The 21999-nt window shown below is 43.4% G+C and overlaps 1 long non-coding RNA gene across 4 annotated transcripts in view; it reads right to left on the reverse strand.

Annotated features, from left to right (window-relative positions):
- The window catches only part of LOC133510685 (uncharacterized), a 101382-nt gene that overhangs the window by 33607 nt on the left and 45776 nt on the right, over positions 1-21999 (reverse strand). For 3 of the 4 annotated variants that reach the window (XR_009797678.1, XR_009797679.1, XR_009797675.1), the window contains one exon: positions 5233-5632. The exons of the other annotated variant lie outside the window; for it this stretch is intronic. This is a non-coding gene — a long non-coding RNA (uncharacterized LOC133510685). Of the gene's footprint in view, positions 1-5232; positions 5633-21999 lie in introns of those variants that run through there. 4 annotated transcript variants of the gene reach the window in all.

Below are 21999 nucleotides of genomic sequence, written 5' to 3' on the forward strand. Positions count from 1 at the left end.
CACTGAAGCCCAGAAAGCCCCCCCCCTTTTTTTTTGTAAATAGATTTCTTCTTCTGTGGTAAAAAAGGCACATGTTCAACTAGATCAGGAAACAAGCTAACATTCTTAAACCGCAGTTCGTCCACAACTGTCGCCGTCGTAAAACCTTTAATCGACAGCCAATGTTTAACGCTCACTTAACTCACACAAGAATTATGGGAAATCAACTACCAATGATTAAAAACACACATTATTAATTTATGATTTGGGAGTCAGCGCCGGAACCGATTGTAGCAGCCTACATCGTTACTCAGCACTCACACTAAAACATAACTAATAACCAATACTCCACCTTTTGTTTGTGTCACAAATAATTCTGTCTTTTGTTCACAGAAAAATGGGATAATACTTTCTGATATTCCTAATTAGAAAGAAATACAGGAAGCAGAAACCCGCCAAAATAACATTGCATGCAAATGATGCTTAAACATTTTGACCACACAAAATCGAAATTACAATTCTCAGGACATTAAATCGATCGTAATTGGATGCTTTGAAATTAAAGTCTTTTGTTCTAAAGTTGTCGGTGAATACCAGCTGAGAGTCCTTACTTGGAAACAAAAACAGGAAGTATAAATTAATTCATTTAATTAATACAAGCAAGGCGGAACAGTGGATCAACTGGAAAGCGTTGGCCTCAGAGTTCTGAGGTTCCGGGTTCAAACCTGGACTTGCCTGTGTGGTGTTGGCATGTTCTCACTGTGCCTAGCGTGGCTTTTCTCCAGGAACTCCGGTTTTCTCCCACATCCCAAAAACATGCCACATTAATTGGACACTCTAAATTGCCCCGAGGTGTGATTGTGAGTGCGACTGTTTGTCTCGATGTGCCCTGCAATTGGCTGGCAACCAGTTCAGGGTGTGCCCCGCCTCCTGCCCGTTGACAGGTGGGATAGGCTCCAGCACTCCCGCGACCCTTGTGGGGATAAGCGGTTAGAAAATGGATGGATGGATAATACCAGTAATTGCGCAAAAACGGATGACTGGAAAACCAAAGAGTCGCACAAGATCCAGGTTGGCCAAACAAAATTACAAAATATAAATGGAAACTTACGTATATATGCTTTGAAATGAGATCTGGTGAATTGCAATAGGTTAAGTGTCCAAATCCATATATTTCACCCAAAAATCAATTTTAGGGCACCAGAACTTCAGGGTACCACAGGATAGACTCTAATCATAGATACTGCACCGTGCAACCGTTGGTCCAGAATTTGAAGCATTTCGATAAGCAAATAAAAAGACGCACTCAGAAGTTTGCACGCTACATGCAGACCATAATAACTATGCAGCGCAAATGCCTGCTTGCCACAGCACACTTTCGGTATGCGCTCAAACCCCCCCACCAAGAAAACACCAAGTTCTCTTGGCTGGTGAACCCGTTGAAGACAAACAGGAATACCAAGTGCATTTTTTTGGCTTTGTTTATAGAGTGTACATAACGAGAATGATGCGTCAAGATGATGCTGACGTCACACCACATTCTCAAAATCCAAAACTCTGCACTGTTTATCTAGCAGTAGACCATGTACAAAAAAATAGTTTAAAAAAATCTATTTTGTAGAAAAAATAAATTATTTTTTAAATATATTGAGCATGTGTTGAGTGTAAATATGACTAAATTGATTTTATATCCTGTATTGTTTTTTTTTTTTCAAGACTCATGTATCCAAATGCAAACTTGCTGTTTTCTCAAAGCACTAACAAAACCCTAACAAATCTGTATTCATCCGCACCATCGCCACAATGTTTCCATTGGATTTGATCTGTTTGTATCATCTAATTTTGTGAAAAGCCTTTATATATTGTTGTCACTTTTACAAGTACTTTTTTTGTCGTCGTTGTTTTTGTTCGGTTTTGTGCCTTTCGTCGACAAAACACACACACACACACACCCCAATATCAACACGCCAACAAGGTTTTTGTCTTGTCTCATGGGAACCCTAAATTATTGCCCTCTACCTCATGTGTATAGCTCATAGATGAAAGCAGATCACAAGTGACTGGTAAGAATGTATTTAAGTTATTTAACATCTTTGTATAACAAAGGCGAGACAAAAAATCTGAAATAATAAAAATGAATTTTTAAATTATCTTCACACATTCATGGTGAGTCATTTGGGCCCTAGTGACTCTCTCTCTCTCTCTCTCTCTCTCTCTCTCTCTGGATTAAGACTAGTAAGCAGGTGTCAAACTCAAGGCCCCGGGGCCAGAACCGGCCCGCCACATGATTTTATGTGGCCCGCGAAGGCAAATCATGTATGTCAACTTCCAGGATTCTTCTTCAAATCTGTACCAAAATTTCAAATTGTCATATCATAAACGATAACTTTGAGGTATTGCAAGTGTTTGTACGTTACCAAATATCAACAATCGTTGAAAAAAAAAAAAACCATGACCCTTGATTTCTGTTCATTCATAAATTTCACGTGTCAATATGATGACAAACGATGAAAATTTTTATGGTTTCACAGTCGTAACGGCCATCTGAGGGAAACCGGAACTACAAAGTGGCCCACGACAAAGATGAGTTTGACACCCCTGGTCTAGTAAGTGCCGACTGAGGGCCGAGGTCATAAATGCATGGCATGTCTGGCGGCGTTATATTTTAGCATGCTAAAAACTGGAACTTTCGCTAAATGTTATCAGGAATATACCCTCCATCCATCTATTTTCTTTTGCTACTTATCCTCACAAGGGTCGCGGGGAGTTCTGGAGCCTATCCCAGCTGTCAACGGGCAGGAGGCGGGGTACACCCTGAACTGGTTGCCAGCCAATCGCAGATCACATAGAGACAAACAGTCACCCTCACAATCACACCTAGGGGCAATTTAGCGTGTCCAATTAATGTTGGACGTTTTTGTGATGTGGGAGGAAACCGGAGTGCCCGGAGAAAACCCACACAGGCATGGGGATAGCATGCAAACTGCACACAGGTGGGGCCAGGATCGAACCCTGGGTCCTCAGAACTGTGAGACCAACGCTTTACCAGCTGATTCACTGTGCCGCCCTCGGGAATATACATGACCGATCATGCTACGACACGTTGTTGGGTTTTCACGATTTCATGCGGTTTTTTTTCTTCTCCTTTTTCGACGTCAGCGTCAAGCAAAATCACCGTGAAATGAAACACATGAGTCATCAGACATACATTACATTACTATGCCGGTGGGGGGAATTACCCGCATCCTGCATTATTATTAATTCAACATTCTCCTCCTGAGCGGGCGAAGGGGAGATTTTGGGGAGTTTTCTCGTGGCTTATAGGAATTTAAACGTTGAGCTTCACCAAAGCAAAACAAAAATTATTGGATATCTGCTCTAAAACGGGAATAGCAAATCCCCATGACACGTGTACCTAAATTAGCAGCTTCGGGAGCGTCTTCGGCCCCCTCCCAGCTCCCCATCACTCGCTTCCTGCCTCCCCTCCGGTACCAGGCTGCTAATACGAGCTGCAACTTTGCGGTGTGCTGTAATCCGACAAGGTTTTGACAGCTGTTACCATGAAGGAAGTGGGCGCAACTCAAACACTCGCTCCTGCACACACGTATGAAGAAAAGAAAAATAAAAAAACTGAAGGAATCTTCAACTTCTTTCTGACTGTTGAGATAGTTTTATAAGTGGGGGGGGGGGGGGGGGGCGGCGCGGCGGAATGTTGTTATTCCAGCGCAAGACGTATGTATGTGTGCAGTTTTGCTCCACTGCGCTTTGATTGCGGTCTTGTTACTGAGACGCTCAATCACGATTGTATAGCTTGAAATGCCAAAGATCCAGCTGTGGACAGATTACTTTGGGTTTTGGACAAATTACTTACTTGCACAGAGTCATACAAGAAAAAAAAGTAACTTATTAATATTATTATTAAGGTCGTATTTGTGAGTACCAGCAACAGAACTGAACTTAATCTCAACCAACCCAGTTACCCAAAAAAAAAAAAAAAAAAAAAATTACGGTGCAAGCAGAATAGTGCAATATTTTGACAAATCCCTTAAATTATATCGCAAGAAGAAGCTAGTGCTATCATTAGCGCAAGGCCGAAGGGTTTGTCAGTATCGCTCGCAGAGTGGGAAGGGCTTTGGAAGTCGGAGGGAGAGGGTTCAAGCACCACTGCGGTCAAAAATCGAAACGTGCTAACTAGCTGTTGCTGGTCTGATTGCTGACTGCTGTCAAGATCCCTTTGTGCAAAGCGTCGTCCCCACCATCAAAGCTCAAATGCTGCAGCACTCTTTGCACACCTCTTTGTACCTGATGCGACCCAAAGTACATGTCCGAATGGGAGTTGAATTTCCACTGGAACGATGCCTTTTAGCGAATTAAATTCTGTTTAAAAAATAGACATAGGTTACATCACAGGTGTCAAACTCTAGGCCCGGGGGTCAGATCCGGCCTGCCACATGATTAAATGTGGCCCACGAAGACAAATGTGTCAACTTCTGGGCGACTTGGCAAAATCTACCAAAAGTTTAAATCGTCATATCTCGGAAGTAATAAGAAAGTACAAGCGTTTTTGTTAGCAAACATGAACATCCATCCATCCAGTTTCTTTGCCGTTTATCCTCACGAGGGTCACGGGGAGTGCTGGAGTCTATCCCAGCTGTCAACGGGCAGGAGGCGGGGTACACCATGAACTGGTTGCCAGCCAATCGCAGGGCACAGCGAGACAAACAGCCGCACTCACAATCACAGCTAGGGGCAATTTAGAGTGTCCAATTAATGTTGCATGTTTTTGGTTTGTGGGAGGAAACCGGAGTGCCCGGAGAAAACCCATGCAGGGATGGCGAGAATATGCAAACTCCACACAGCCAGGGCCGGGATCAATCGCGGGTCCTCAGGACTGTGAGGCCACCGCTTTACCAGCTGATCCACCGTGCCGCCCTCAACTTGATTACCGACTCCAAAACTAGTTCATTTATTTTGCATGTAAATATGATACATTGGAGTAATAACAGTCCCCTGACGGAAACCGTGAGTACAACGTGGCCCGTGACAAAAATGAGTTTGACACCCCTGGAGTCTTCCATGATGTCAACTCTATTCGGTAGCGGTAGAGTTCCCAGAAATAAAAACGCAAATAAATCACGAGATTATCTTAAAATATTCACATTTAATCATATCTGGGCCAATATCAAACAAATAAATAATTGCTTAAACACGCCAAAATGAAGAACAAACCCTGTCTTGGTTTAAGGTCGGGTAACCACAGAGTTCCGTGGGTCTTTTTTTCTTCCGTGCATTATAATTGGAGTTTATATTAATGTGATTTTTACTGTTCAAAACAATCGATATCATGTAAAAGATTCCATCCGAACAATTATGACTTCGGGCTTCAATGAGGCAATCCAAGCATGAGCTAAACGCTCAAGGAGGGTGAAGCATATGCGCTGACCGCTATGAAAACACTTTAGCTCATGCTGTACGTCTTTTGGAACTCATTTGTCTTTTCTTTTCTGAAGGCGGGGAAACAAAAGTGAAGAAAGTTCCACCTCAGGAAAGTCTGCGAGGAGTCCGACGGGTCGCTCACTTCCTTACCTCCTTCCTGTGACCCCGCCTCGAAGCTTTTCCATGTTTATGGGTGTTTTTGATTGTCACCAGGCACCTGACAGATTAAAAAAAAAAAAAAAAAAAAAAAAAGAAAAGAGGAAAAACATGCCAAGTGTAGCCTAATGGCTAACTACGACATTGCAATGCTCAGAGAATCATGCCAAAGTTCTGTTTCCCATTCCCTGTCCACTGCGTTTCAATCAGAAATACATATACATACATATTTAGACAACATAACATAAGAACAGTTTAACAAATCTGGTAGTTTAATTTCATTTTAGTGTTAACATAAAGTGCTTCCTTTTTATTAATGTATGGCAATTTATAAAGTTACTTAAAACTGCTTGTAGTATTCATAAAGATGGTCAAATCCATCCACTTTACATTACTTCCTTTGGTTAAACTTTGCTTTGGAATTAGAAAAAAAAAAATGTTCAACTTTGAATGTTCCACAGGCGACTTAAGGTTGTATGAATTTAATGTCTTCTGTTTAGATTTATATTACTCTGTTAAAGACCGTGATTATGAAACAGCAGAGAGGTTGCACTAAATCTTAAGTGGCTTTTGAGATAGACGATAGCCCGTAAAAAAAACATTTCTCACTGGAAGAAAACGAACAGCTCCGTTTTGGACGACGCCCACGAGGGACCGCGTCTTTAAGGGCCTCCTCGCAAGCCGGGCCCGGATAATGGAGGTTTTCAACACTCACTCGGAGTCATAAAAACGTCCGCTTCGCATGACAAAGCTCGTTTTTCACATTGCTACGCTTCCAACTGGAGAGTTCCGTACGCGTAAATCGCCGAGCGCCTCAAAACACGACAAACAGTCCGAATCAATAAATAATAACGGTGCATGCGGGTTCCCCCGTATTGGCCCGGCATGCTCTGAGAGGCTCCGGGGACCCTATTGTGGTCTTTCGAAAAGGGGGCTGGGGTGGAATCAGAGCAAACGCCTGTGATTTTGGCAACGGAGCCTCAGAGAGGCTGCCAGCAGAGGTGCAGGGTTAGAAACATTTATATTTACTTCCTCCCATTACTCCATTATTCATCCTAATCTCCATAGACATTAGTGCTTTAACCTGTCTAACAGAGCGAGGACACCACGATAGACGTCTGAAGACAGATCCGTCGGATGTACTTAATGGACATGCACTCCGTTTAGGGATCGCTCAAAGTGAACATTGTGGAAAATTCGCCGTTATGGATACGTGGGATTTTTTTCAAACGGTGAAAATGATGCACAATTTCCCGTCGCGGCTATCGAACACTACAGCTACGATATGTGCTATCGAACCTGCCGTCAACAATTGTCAGAGTGACATTTCTGTCAACGCTGTCCGTTTTATGCGAGGGTGATGTACGACTTTTTAATCACCCGGATAAATCTCCCAACAATGTTGATGCTAAAACAACACAGGAGGGATGTAGCAGTGCGGGATGACCTGGAAGTTTCTATCAGCAGCTGCGCTGACCCTCAAGCCACCGCACACGCTGTCTGGCAGGGAAATAAGTTGCATGTTGGGAGGGGGCCGGTTGATGAAAGCCCGGGGTGGGGCGATGGGGGGGGGTGTCACAGAGACAGCAGTGAAGTGGATGTCCAGCTCATGCCTCAATTGTGCCGTAAAGATTCCCCAGCTGTCCTCGGGATTAGCCTGTGAGCTTATGTGATTAGGATACACGGCACCGGGGCTAGACCCGGCGCCTCTGACCCGACGGCAATGTAGCGTGCAGTAGGACGGGAGGACTAGAGAGTGGCGGGTGATGTTGCTAGAGACTCAGCATCTACAGTATATCAAGCAAATGCTCAGTGAATTCAGAGTTGGTCTGATTATGAAAAACAAAATCAGGGAAAGTGATGTGCCAGTTAAGGTCTTCTAATCTAGTCCCAAAACCTTGACTTACTGCTCAAACGGGAATGTTTTTTTTTTATGCCTTGCTGAATTTGTAATTTTGCCCATCTAAAAAGAAATTAACCGCCTCCGTTTGCTGTGATAAATAATACCAATACTCCTGATATCAACTGATCAAATGTAGAAACCAGACCCGTTCTAAGACTCTATTCCTTCCCTTTCAGTCATTATATCACCGTAAGCAAGAAGACTAAAGACCATTTCAAAGATGTCAGGGACAAGATTGTAGACTGGCTATCCAAAACCATCCGCAAAATCCTTGGTGAGCGCGTTTTAAGTCACAAAATGACCATTAATTGCCCTTTGGAACTCTATCTAAGATCTTGCCTCAGAAGGTGAGGATGATCATGAGCAAAACTGAGCTAAGTATTCATCTAGAACTTGCTAATGATCTTAAGGCAACTGGGACATCAGTCAATGAAAAAACAGTTGGTAACGCGTTCTCGCAGTGCCCACAACGTCCCTCGGGCTCAACAAGGCATATATGTACGAGCCTGCTGTGGGTTCGCCAGTGAACATCTTCATGACTCAGAGAAGCCTCGCGAGAAAGTGCTGTGGTCAGATGAAACCAAAGTTGAGCTGTGTGGCATCAACCGGACCTCAATCAGTGGGAAGTAATCCATCGCCAACTGTGTGAAAGTCAGCTATGTGAACCACCGCGTGTGCAACCTTAGAGAGTCCACTTCACTTTCCGCTACCTTACTTGCCCTCGTGTTAGTTAGCATGTATAACATAGACCACCAAGGAATGTTTAGTAGGAAACAGCGATGCCAACACAGGAACTGTACATACCTCGTACTTCTACTTAAAATACACTCACATTGGCTTGGCAGTGCCGGGCATGAGCGACCATGTTGAATGACAAAGAGTGTGTCAGCGTAGCATTGGCGCAGCCCTCGCGCAGCTGCACATTTGCCCTGCTTCACCGTACCAGACGCTGTGGCAGGGGTTCAACAGTAACGCTGACCTCATGTGTCACAAGTGCGTGGCCCACTGACTACAGGAACTGAAATGACTTCAATATTAATATTAAGAGGTGTGAGCTTCAAACCAGGTACACACACCAACAAATCTGAACATTTTCCCAAACTTTTGATTTTGTTCTTCTTTTCCTTTCAGCTTGTCCCATTGGGGGTCACCACAGCGTGTCATCCCAGATGACGCATATTTGTTTGGCACAGTTTTACGCAAGATACCCTTCCTGACGCAACCCTTTTGCATTTTAGCTGGCAAGAGAAGTTTATAGCACCTGGTATTCCCAGGCGGTCTACCATCCAAGTACTAAGTAGGGCCAAACCCACTCTGCTTACGAGAGCTGACGAGATCGGGCGTTTTCGGGGTAGCATGGCCGTAAGGCCCGAACTTTTGATCAATGTCAGCAAAACCCGTATTACCGCATGTCTCTAAAAGATTATTCTGAGCAATAATTTTTTGGTGTGTTCAAGATTATTTTTTCCCCCTGATGTCCTCAGAAGTCAGGGGCAGTAATCCATCCATCTATCGATTCCGCTCATCTTCAGGAAAGCTGGAGCCCAGTAAACATCGGGCGAAAGGCAGAGTACACCCTGAACTGGTCGCCAGTCCGTTGTAGGGCAGATATCGACACCATCGCTGAGCAGGAATCGATCCCAGACTGCACGCACCAAAGTCATGCGTGTGTACAACTACACCATCGGTGACTAGGGCCAATAATCGCTCATGTTAAACATATTCAATATTTACGGTGTCAAATTCTACATGTCAGATAAAGACTGAGTTTGGCTGAGCCACAGACTCCATGTTTATGTTTGGGACCATAATCACGTTGTGCATCATCTCAGGGTAGCACGTGAGCGCTCAGTGCAGCAAAAGCCTGACATAAAAAAAACAAAAAACAAACAAAAAAAAAACCCCATAAACACCCAGCAACACCCCTGGGATGTTACATTACAGAATTGGACTGAAATGCTTGGGGAAAATATGCTTCGCACATAACTGCACGAAACTTCAGAGTTTGAGCAGTCATCATGTCGTTATATGAAACCTTAGTGAGTGATAATTGGATGGAATTTGCGCTTGATTTTGCCTATCAGATCAAAGTTGGTAGGCCTGATTTTCTGATTTTTTTCTCGCTCTAAAATTTTACCCTGAGATAAATTTGGGATCTGGGATCCTGTGGTGTGATGAGTGTTATATGGTTTTTTTTTTTGTTCTTCTCAATTTGCAAGGAAAACTCTCTCGTGAGCGTCAAGCCCGTTTCCTATTAATAATGGGAAATCCTGATGTGTGTGGTGAACGGCAAGCTCGGCTGACCCCATGGACCACGTAATTGTGACGTTTTCTGTTTTGGTCCCTTTTTTTCCCCCACCTCAACACCAAAATCGCCCGATCCATAGACGAGACATTAAATGGAACTTTCTATTACAATTACTACTACTACATTTTTGTAAAGTCGAGGTGACACCTTACTTACAAGTCAGTCCTTATACTCTGAAAGACATCTGTATTGGTCCTCTCAAGTACACTCCACACCATAAGAGTACTGAGCACACATGTACATTTCTTTTATACGTGTGAGCTTTATTTTTTTTTTTTATACAGTTTTTAAAAAAAAAGTTAAGATGTTAAAAGTTTTTTATGCATGGACCCCGGGAAGGAAAGGAAACCTGCTTGTTCATTCATCACCTCTGCTGTTGCATTGGGTGTGTGGGAATGCGAGCTGAGGAGATAGTTTAATCCGCTCCAGAAATGCAAGAACGTTTGCTTCGGGTCGATTCCCACCCTTGTAGCCTTTGTGAGGGGCTAAATTAAATCCCGAAAGCATGGCAGGGTTTCGTCGAGGGTCCGTCGGCGTATTCAACGGGTGCCTCTCAACTGGGCCCGCAACGGGGAGTGACCGCTCATCATTTTGTGAGAATCTGGTCTCTAAGATTAGCGTCGGTAGCGGCAGCAGCAATGCCATATCGGACCGAGTGTGCTAGCGTGTTTGTGTAGTGAGGTTGGGCTAAATAGCTAATCCATTGATTTAGTTGGGGTTAACACACTGGCCGGAAGCCAGGAGAGACTTAAGTCTCAATTGGAGTCGGTTAGATACATGGAGGGGAGATTGTGGGAAAGTTGGAATGTTGCTTTTATTGGACAGAAGAGGGAATTGGAAGAGCAAATTCAAATAACAGTCTGTGGTCATTCAGTTCTTCAAACTAACTTTTGTTTATATTTTGAGACAATCACGAGCAAATCCTTCAGTCTTTGTTCAAAATAATATCTAACCATAAAAATGTGCGACTCATGCAAGTGAAATGTTATCACATTCTTAACCAACGTCAAAAGCACAAAGACGGGTTAATAAGTCGGGAAAAACGACAAAGATGTCTTAACATTTTTGACAAAGGACTAAAGCGTAATGAAAAAATGATTTGTGGTGTGGGTCGACCTTGCCTTACTTGTAACATTCTCTTCTGCTCTTTTTGTAGAATAAGTGATGCAAAAAAAAAAGCCAAAGAAAATGCAAAACACGTGCAGTTATTCCTTTGATGTTTATACGCACCTAACACGTTTCAAAACCTCAGACAACATTATGTCCAGTTCTCATATTTTATTTTAAAGTCATCCCTTGAGGGTTTGACCAATTGGGAACACTTCAGGGTACAATTCCCAATTGTAAACTCTGAAATTCCACTGTAACCAAAGGGCAGTCGAATTTTGTTGCTCAATGCAAATTAAATTAAAGACTATTGTTTCCACGGCAACATAAACACCAAGAAAATCAGGAATGAGCTCATTTTCAATATAATGGAAAAAGGGGGGCGCATTGTCGAAGTGGTTGACCCGCGGACAAGATGCACAAATTCTTGGAACGTGTTAAAACAGGATGGCGTACGCGTAGCCGTCCAGGGACAAAAGAACATTCCTTGTGTCAGTGATACTCGTGTTTTTTCCAGCTCGTGTTTTCAATTACCTTTTGCAGTGATCGTTGAGAGAGACGGCGAGATTATCACAAGAGGAGGAGAAGGGGGTGGGGGGTTACGAGAAACACTCATCACGCAGGACGGCTATTTGCCGAGTGGCGGGACTTAGTCCTCCACCTCGACTTATTGAATTATGGAGGAGCTGTCAACAGGTTGAGCAAGCATGCTCTTCGGCACTTACGCTGGTGTTAGTCAACACGGCGCAGCAGCTGTCAGTGCGAAAGCGTGCCGTTGCTCGGGGTAGACGAGTGCACCTTGCAGGGTCGCAACCCCGCCCCCCCCCCCCAAACACCTTTGCACAACCCCTCAAGAAGCAGACGAGTTTTAGCCCAAAACGTTCCAGAATACAATCGCAGCTGTCGATGGATTACTGTGCTTTGATTGATCGCATTTACCAATTAATCCCCGGGTGTAACCTCCACTTGAGAAAAATAAACATCCCCCAAAAATAGACATCATGGATGCTACCGTTCAGAGATGGACATACAGGGCCATGATTTCTCAGGCGGGGCTGAGGTGGACCGGTGTTGGTAAATTCGTAGACCTGTGCATCCCCTTCATTTACCACCGATCAAAGCGGCTCTTCTCCTTGCCTTAAACGTGGAAAATAACTATAGTTCACGTAGCTAAGCTTATATCATGTATGGATAGTATTAATTACAGGATATCAGTTCATATATGTTATGGTTATAGCTGATGTAGTATTCTAACTGGGCTTCTAACGTTACTGTTTTTTTGTTTTATTTTTTCAAATCTGACATTTGGACAATCCGCACTGTGTGAGACACTCCGAGTACCTACCTTACATGCTTTAAAAATCATTTTTATTTAAACTACAGCTGATGTAAAGTTTTATTCTGAACTTTAAATAAGACACGTTTTAATTGTATTCCCCAATATGTTGTGAAATAAGAGGGCTCTCCCCCTAGTGGATGCCTCACCTCATTTGAAGTGAATAATGAACATGTGTAAATTATAATTTCATTTTAAATATATTTGTAGGCAGCACGGTGGATCAGATGGAAAGCGTTGGCCTCACAGGTCTGAGGTCCCGGTTTCAATCCCGGACCCGCCTGTGTGGAGTTTGCATGTTCTCCCCGTGCCTGCGTGGGTTTTCTCCGGTGGTTTCCTCCCACATCCCAAAAACATGCAACATTGATTGGACACTCTAAATTCCCCCTCGGTGTGATTGTGAGTGCGGCTGTTTGTCTCCATGTGCCCTGCGATTGGCTGGCGACCAGTTCAGGGTGTACCCCGCCTCCTGCCCGTTGACAGCTGGGATAGGCTCCAGCACTCCCCCACGACACTCGTGAGAATAAGCGGCTGCGAAAATGAACGGATGGATATAATTGTAATAATTCATTAGTGCTTTTTTTATGATAAAAAAATGATTACAGTATGAACTAATTGCAGAGCTCATAACGCTACTTAAATTCCAGACCCACCCGTGACATTTTGGAATAGTTTGAATCTTAAAGTCCTCTAGTTACCTCCCACAATACTGTATGTATATATGTCCCATAAAGTATTTAAAAAAAAAAAAAAAAATCTTATTAGAAGAATTTGTGACCGTGATGATCATTGTAGTGAGGACCTCTATCATCCTAGCTTTACTATACCTTAATAATTTTGAAATGCTCGGTGGGGTGCGCTGCGGTCATCACCCACGATGTACCTCTTGTTAAATATTTTTTTTAACAGAACTTTCTTAATAGATTTAAGAGTGTACCTAATTAATTGTCCCCGTAGGTCAGGCTCCTCTCGGATTAAATGCGGTCCATTAAATCCATAATTTCTCTCTTTCCGCAGGGGAAGTGACACTTTGGCTCTTAACTGGCTGCAAATGAATAAAACAAGCACACTCGCGCAAACACCTGATCCCCCTGCCTGTAAGCTGCAATTACTCCACTAGTCGCTCTGGCCAAAGAACACAATTCATTATAAAGCAGGTGTGTTTTTCTCAAAAATGACCTACGGTACTCGAGTTCAACATACATATATATATGTGTATATACACACATACATGCATGCACTCATGCACACGCACGTGTACCTATTGCCTCCTGAAAGCCTGCGCAGCTGTCCTCCGACATGCTTGCTTTCCTTTCTTTGTCAGCGTGTGTTGTTGCAGGTTTGCTGATTGAAAAAGGAGGACACCCCGTTCGGGCAGACAGCAGGTTTACGCGTTATTTTTGCAGGGTAAGAGTTTTGTTTTATGTTCTTGTTGTTAGGCAATACGCAGCGGCACTCCAAACGCTGGCGGATTTCATCCCAGGGGCGCTGGTCCACCTCGGATCCGTTGGCATTTTGAGGCAAGGTACCCTTGCTTAATACGAGCAGTCTGAATTGACTATTAGGACTGATGGGATCACAGTGTCACAGACTTCTTTCTTGGATTTGGGTAAAAAAGGCAAATGGTTTTGCCAACCCCCCCTTCTGGTACACTGAGTGAAAAGTATCACTTCACAGTTTGAAAAGATGTGTCAATTCAATGTTGTCTTGTTAACTGGGAGTAAGCCGGCTTGCAGATGAATCCGCAGCAGGTGTTGGGTGTCTAGACTGGCAGCGGGAAGGAGTTCATACAGTCAGTAACTAAAAGGGCAGGTGCATTTTATACCAGTTCCAGTGCTCCCAGCCACCTGATGATGTAAAAAGTCCTTAGTTAAAGGGCATGCAACCTGTGGAATGCCACGTTTGCCATGATGGATGCTTTTCCTTCTCTTTTTTTTGTAGCACTAATGTAATTCCATACGTTGTTTTTTGGCTTGCTGAAGTGATATAGGATGACTTGGCAGGAACTGTGGAATTAAAAAAAAAAAAATTCCTGACTTTGGTCTACTTAATCATAAAAAGCTGTGGAGGGTTTGGCTTCCTTTGTTGATACAGGGCCAGCACGAGCCAAGAAACACAATGAAATATTCTTGAAAAGTCCGTTGACAACACGGACGGGACGTCATCTGATATTCTGTGATGTCGGGATAATGGCTTCTGACCCTGGATCTTATCAGGTTGGAGCTGATAAAAACTTAATGAATGTAAAAGCGGACATAAGGTTGACTTGGTGAAGTGTGCTGACAGAGCAGTCCTTTCCCCAATTTTTAGGCACCCGCGTCAAGATTTTGCCAAAATTGGCACACCCAGTCTGAATTACACCCATCCTCACCCAACCCCCAAAAACATGCAAAAAAGAAGTGCCAAAAGAGTTTTTTTTAGAAGGAAAAAAAGATTTTTTTTCTCAACAGTGTTTTTTACACACTGGCTAAAACACACCCCCACCTCTCCTCCAAAAACACTCTAAAAATGTATCATTTTCATACCAGATCGCTATAACAATTTTGCACACCACAGTTTGGGAATCCTCGTTATAGATGACTGAAGTCATATTTTCCATTAATCCCCAAACATGGCATATTTCAAAAAATCTGACACCCCACCTCCTTAAAGCAAAAAAAAAAAAAATGCAAACATAATCAAAACGTTACAAAATACCTAAAAAAAAAAACATAAATATGTAAATATCTGACTTCCATGTCAACTGTTTAAGAATTGACTAACAGAATACTAAAATGTGCAGCAGTAGTTTTTATTTTTAATCAGACCAATATCAAGCCATCAATCTAGTTTCCTATTCTCACGAGGGTCGTTGGCGAGCTGGAAGCTATCCCAGTCGACCCTGGTGAGTGGCGGGGGACACCCTGAACCGTTTGCCAGCCGATAGAACGGCACATACAAACAAGCAACCATTCACATTCACGCCAACGGGAAATTTTGACTTAACCGACGACGCGTGTTTTGGGGATGTGGGAGGAAACCCGAGCAACCGGAGAAAACCCACGCAGCCGCAGACAGAACATGCAAACTCCACACAGGAGGGGCCGGGATTGAACCCGGGGCCTCAGAACCGTGAGGCACTCCCTTCAACATCCTATCCGAGTTGGTTCACCCCCTTCGCCCAACACTACCCTCCTCCCCAACAAATACAAATAAAATTACATCTGGGGAAGCGCCAATGTAAATGTATAATTATTATGCCTTCAAAAACATCAATCAAACAACAATCTCACACACCAGTTTGGGAAAAACACACCAAAATTGGGGAATCCGTGTTGAAAGATGTCCAAAGACACATTTTTAACACTTCGGGCCGATCAACGCGTGAGTCTTATCTGATTTGATGGTGATGTCTGTTTTATTCCGTAGCCCTGGCTCGAGCCCCTCATTGGCTATCAGTGTCCAGGCCTAAGAGGATCATGTGTTAGCTGATATCTTAGCTCAGTGGGGTGCTGAAATGGGGAAAAAGGGGGAGTCTGGAAGAGGTAATGATGGACCCCTTTCTTTTGAGAGGCAGGAATTCAGACCAAAAAGAACCGAGCGAGTTGACAACAACAAAGTGTTTCGAGGTTCTATATGAAGATCTTTTTGCGGGTGTGCACATGCTACGTCAGGCCCTCCAAAGTCATGGATGACAGAGCTGGCGAAGCGGCTAATAGCTCCCTCTCTAACCCAGCGCTACATACTCCCTCCGCTAAAATGATTCCTCAGGGGAATCAATGGCTCCATTCTCTTGTGGGCTGCAGTTTTCTCGATGGTACTCGACCTCAACGTGAAACACTAGACAGCGATGAGGGAAAACACAACATAATACTTGTGTGACCACTTTGCTCAGTGGCTCTTCAGTGGACTGCATCGCACTGAGAGGTGTTTATAATATTTGGGTTACCTGGGTTTGGCTACATTAGCCACAATAACGCGTTTATCATTAAATGAATGCCTCTGTGAGAGCTTCAGCAAAAACTGAACATTATCTTTTTATTTACATTGCAATTGCACGCGTACGATAACTTAGTTAGCTAACTCACTGCCAACTACATCGCCTGTTTCTCGCTTGTTATGATAGATACTGTAGATAAAAAGCGAGCTTCATTGCTAGCTCGAAAGCTAGCTTGAAAGCTAGCTAGATAGATAGTGCAATACGAGTGATCTTGCTCAATTGATAGCAGGCTAACGCACTTATAAATACCTCTAGATCGATAGATCAATCACAGCATAGGAGAGATAGACACACTACTAAAAAACGTGATATTTGAATTTCCAGTCAAATTTCAAGATGAACCGAGAATGCACTCCAATTTATAAAGGTGAACATAACCTGATGCGTCCTTAATTTTTGATTTTTTGACATATATTAATTGGAGATAGCAATACCTTCCTTGCTATATGCTACAACATAAGATAAAGAAAACTGCTTGATCAATAGCTATTAGTTAGCTAGATAAGCAGAAAGCTTAGTTGCAAGCAATAGAGCTGAATTGGTAGCTAGCTAGGTCACTTGCTAGATAGTTGATTGAATAGTCGCATTCTCGTTGACATTCGCTCAAGTAATACGATGGCGAACGTGGTTTTCTCAAACGAAACTCCAAAACACAAGCGGCAACTGGCAGAATAGTGGCGTCAACAACAATGTGAGCGAGACCAATAGTATTTCAGACTGCCGTATTTCGGTTTTGATCCGTGGCCCACATTATGTTGGTATTGTCTAACAAATGTCTGCATGATCATTTGTGGTCCAAACTGTTAGCTTCGCTTATCCACGAGCGTGGATGTCAACTGCGTTCGCTTTATTGAAATAGATCAAATCTCTTCTTTGTCTACAAATTATCGGAGCCCTGGTAGGAAACACACCCATTTGGTTTAATTCTGTGATAGAATCACAGTGTGAGCCAGCACCTTGGGCTTGCCATCAAAGACGAACCACAGTCTATTTGTCTGCATCCTCGTTTAGATGGAGCCCCACAAAAATGTTCGAAATCTCACACAGAGCCAAGCGTTTAGTGGAAAAACAAACGTCTCCGTTTCAACTCTTTACAGTGCTCATCGTGCTTTCTCCTTTTTAATCTTCCAGTAATTGTTCTCTCAGGGAACCGCAGGAATGACTCCACTTCACCCTGAGAACGCAGCCTCGTCCTTGGCCACAGCATCTCCGCTGTCTGGCCACAATCGCTTGGCATCGCACTACCCACTTGTCCATTATTCACAAGTGCCAGGCGTGCTCTGGTCCCGGGCTTCCCAAATCAATTATTACATGTCTTTGTTTCGTTTCCAAACGGATGACGGAAGCCCCCGTCCTCGAGCCTGGACGGACGGCTGTGTGAAATTCAAAAGAAAAAAATTGTGCGGTGACGTAAGTATACAATCGGGCACTTATATTATCGCGAGGGAATGTGAAAGGCGCGCGGGGTGGCACCGTACAAATTAAGCAGATTGCGACTCAAGTGCTCATGGCACAGCAGCAGCGTAAAGTACCCAAATCACCTTAATGCAGCTAAGCCTAAATATTTATAAAATCAGTTGTAATGGGCTTTTACCCTGGCAGTACCATCCTGTCCACTCAGTACAGGTTAGATGGTGGTGACTTTTCATATTAAGAGGTTGTTTGTTCATTCGTTGCGAAATTAGGCTTAGGGTTAGTTTGATAACTAGTTCGTGGGTCAGTAGATTTGTCGATAGGTTGACAAGTCCTTGGCCACTTGGTTGGTTCGTCGGTTATTTGTTGGTTCATTCATCTGGAAATTGTTCTGTAGATTCTTGGTTAGGGTTTAGGCCTGAAGCTCGTGGATTAATTTGCTGAGCAGTGAGTTGGTTGGTGGTTTGGGTGTGGTTTCTTTCATTTGTCAATAATTTGGTAGATCTTCACTAGTTTGTTATTCGCTAAGGTTGGTACATCGTCGGTCGGTAAGTTGCCAGATTTGTTTTTGCTTATCGTCAATTAGTTTATGCTTCGGGCTTCTTCCATGGCAATACCACCCGGTCTCTAAATATGGGTTAAAAGTGGTGACTTTTCATATTCAGGGTCTGTTCATTTCTGCAACTAATTGAGAGTTTTCCCTCCGCGAACAAAATCTGTGTTCAGTTACTTTTAGTCAGTTTTTGTTTGTACTCGAGTGGAAGTCGATACGAGTCGTAAGGGGAGCCCTGTTACTACAAGAGTGAGCAAAGGTCAAACATGATGGTTTGTTTTCTTAAGGATTCCTCTGGGATTTAGAGCAAATCAGGCTACACGGTGCTTTACCTGCGAGGCAATCATGAGTGATGGCACCCATCGAAGTTGAAGTACATATTTAACAACCACAACATTATTGACAATCTGCAAAAAGAACAAACAATCCTATTGCTTGAAATTTGTCATTTCAAATCCTGCGTTAATTACTGACATTTACCGATTTATACTAGATGCATATAACTTATTAGCTAACATTTAGAGGCCAACAACATGACCAAAGCAAAGATTTTGTGTCATCAGGTCAACAGTTCAGCTCGTACTTTATACCTCAAATTTACATCAAGGGAACACGCTTACAGTAATTACGCCACCAATAAGTTCAGATTGCATGAGATGTGACTTATTGGTTGGCCATATTAGGCGTGGGAGTGACAAAAAAAAAAAAAATACATGTGGAATGTTAAGTGCACCAACCATCAAAGAATGTACCGGGCCTCGCGGGGACTAGCCTATGAAATCAATGATCCGGAGTGACTTCTGCGCTACGCAAAGAGACGAGAGAACAGGCCACTGTATAAAAACGACACGCCTCAAGTTCCAGTGTGCTTTTCTATGGTCCACTAAACCATAATATTTAAAAACATCCTGGATGTGGCATCATTTTGGGATTAATCTGAGTCACTGGGTTAATAATTACAGAATATGTTGCAAATTCTTTCATAAAAACTCTGCAATATTGTGTTTGCTATAAACAGTCTTCAAACTCCAATTCTCTGTCAGTTGAGTATAGCCTCATATTAATGCTTATAAATGTTCAATGACAAATTCCTCACTCTATCCCCGATGGTGAGCTCAGTTCCTTATAATCCAAGGCCTTTATTATTATATCATTATTGTTAGTACAGCCATCCATCCATTTTCTGAGCAGATTCTGAGCGGCTAGCTGGAGCCAATCCCAACCGTCATTGGCAAGGAGGAAGGGTACACCCTGAACTGGTTCCCAGGCAATTGCACATGGAGACAATATTCATTCAATCATTCAATAATTGCCACCTTGTACATTATTGTTATTATTGTTGGGAAAACCAGTGCAGAAAATGGGAGCATGTATATCATTATTGGCACATCTGCCTCATAGTTGTGAGGACCGGGGTTTCATATCCGGCGTCACCTCTGTGATGTTTACGTGATCTCCCCACACCTGTGTGGGGTTTTCCCCCAGGTACACCAGTTTCCTCCCATATCTCAAAATCATGTGTGGTAGGTTGACTGAAGACTCTTAATTCTCCGTAGCTTAGAACGTGAGAGTGAATGGCTGGCGACCAGTTCGGTTCAGTTCTCTTGCCCAGAGTCAGCTGGGATGGGCTCCAGCATGCCCGCCATCCTAGTGAGGATAAACGCTATGGAAAATGGATGGCTGGTTTACTGGTTAATTCGTTGGCTGCAATGAGTTAAAAACTCCTTAAAGAATTTCCACATCTATTTCATTGGCCGTTGCCAAGAAAAGCCTTTTAAAGTTTAGTACAAAGGTTTGGTTTGCACTGGTGACCCACACGATTCAGCTGATGAACCTTTAATAATGTGGCAGCTGGGGCCAACTTTGTAATACCACAAACACGACTGAATTGGAACAGTGTCGGTACAAACAATCAGTCAAATGAGTCGGACAGACTAGCCTCATTAAGGATTGTTTGTCCATGGTAGAGGTCTGTTCCTTCTTTTGTCATTTTAGTGGTTTGCCGTGATGCGAATGTTATAGCATGTCACCGGGTTCCTGGATGGCGTCCAAATCCATCCAGCCAGTGAAATGCTTTTGTGGTGCCCGAGCGCCGCTGCCATCCACGGTGACAATCTCTGGCCACCGAGAGAGAGAAGCTGTACCCTCTGGGGGCCGCAGGGGAGGCAGGGTTAGGGGGAGGCTGCAGTGCCACTGGCGCCTGCATTAGTGCGATATAAATCCTGCTCGCTTTGAAAACAATTAGTGTGGGGATCAAGACTAGCTGGGCAGTCCCCTCACCCTGGCGCTGAAGAGGAGACAGGTGCCACCAGCAGCCTAAGCCACCAGAGCTGTACCCTTATAGCGCAAATCGGCCAAAAGCTCGGAAAGCAAAATTCCTAATGGAAATTGAACAGAAGAGAGAGCACCAAAAGGTCAGACTAGTGTTTGTCACTCCACACAGGCCTTTATGACTTTGCGTGGGACCGTTCTAGGTCTTGGCAGCGATAGGACCGTTCCAAACCTTGTGTGACCTGACCCGATGCTTCATTGAAAACTATTTTTACCTCCACCATGGAGGTTATGTTTTCATGTTTGTTTGCAGCATTGCACTACTTTGGACAGGCTTGTGCCAAGGATGTGCCCCAAAATGCGAATTAAGTTTCATTTTCTTGTCATTAAATCCTAGTGAGGCAACAGCGTGAAGGAAGTTTAATGAATTAATGAATTTTCTAATTTTCCTAGACAAATTGGAATTCTGGCCTTGGTGGAGGCCTTTACTGAATGACACTCGAGTCTAATTTGTATTGTCACACAAGTGAAATCAAATGCAGATGGATTAAGAGGGCAAAGACATCAGAGTTTAGAACTAGAATTGGGAGACCTGTCCAACCTGGGTTTTGAAGATTCCTGGGCACTAAAGGTCTTGTGAACCCTTAACCAACAATAAAACCCCCTCTTACTTAAGAACTCTGGTTCATCCCCTTAAGACCCCTTTCCACACGATAACGTTATCCGCGTAGACACAATGAAGGCACTATTTAATTGTTATATATAGAAAAAGACACCAAACAAGTTGCCGCCAAAAGATCCCAAAGACTTAGCATAATGAAAAGAGCAAATTAAACCGTGACCCAGTACATTCTGGTGCCACATGATGGAGAACCAATCTTAGCACTATTTGCAACCCTCTGCAACATAAAAATGGTTATTGACTGTGACGTACATTATATCAGATAATAAATCTCGTATTAAGCACTGCCTAAATGCTCTTAAGTGATACCATATCCCATATAATGAGCAAGGAGAGACTCACTAGTCTGCTTATTTTCATGGAAAATTCCTCTCCTTTTGAGTATGTACAGAAATGTGCAGAAATATGATACAGGACCATCATTTTTCCACTTTGGAGAAGCCCGGGAAGAATTCCTGGCTGAAGTGGCACAGGAAGGAAATGCAGGTTGAGGTGGCAATTCTCGCGGGTTGTGCTTGGGGATTCCCTCCTTGAACTCAATGGAGAAGCAGATAGTTGAGAAGTTCTCATGCCATGTTGTACCATTGGCTTTTCCACTACAGTCAGGGATTCTCTTTCCACTCCATGTCTGGTGGCTGACGTATGCTCATCAGCTGTCTTTTCAGGTGGATAACTTTCCCCTGTGGTGTGGAATCCTTGTTAATGACACTCAACCTTGGGCTGCTGATTCGACACTCTGACGGCAATGCAGGAAACCCGGAGGCCAGATATTTGAAAATGGGAGTTTTGCCAGTCAACCAGGTATTGCCTACATATTATTTGAAAGCGCTTGTTTTCACTCACCTCACTATTACGTAGTTACTACTTTGTATACAT

This window comes from Syngnathoides biaculeatus, chromosome 13, assembly GCF_019802595.1.
Source record: "Syngnathoides biaculeatus isolate LvHL_M chromosome 13, ASM1980259v1, whole genome shotgun sequence".
Lineage (NCBI taxonomy): Eukaryota > Metazoa > Chordata > Actinopteri > Syngnathiformes > Syngnathidae > Syngnathoides > Syngnathoides biaculeatus.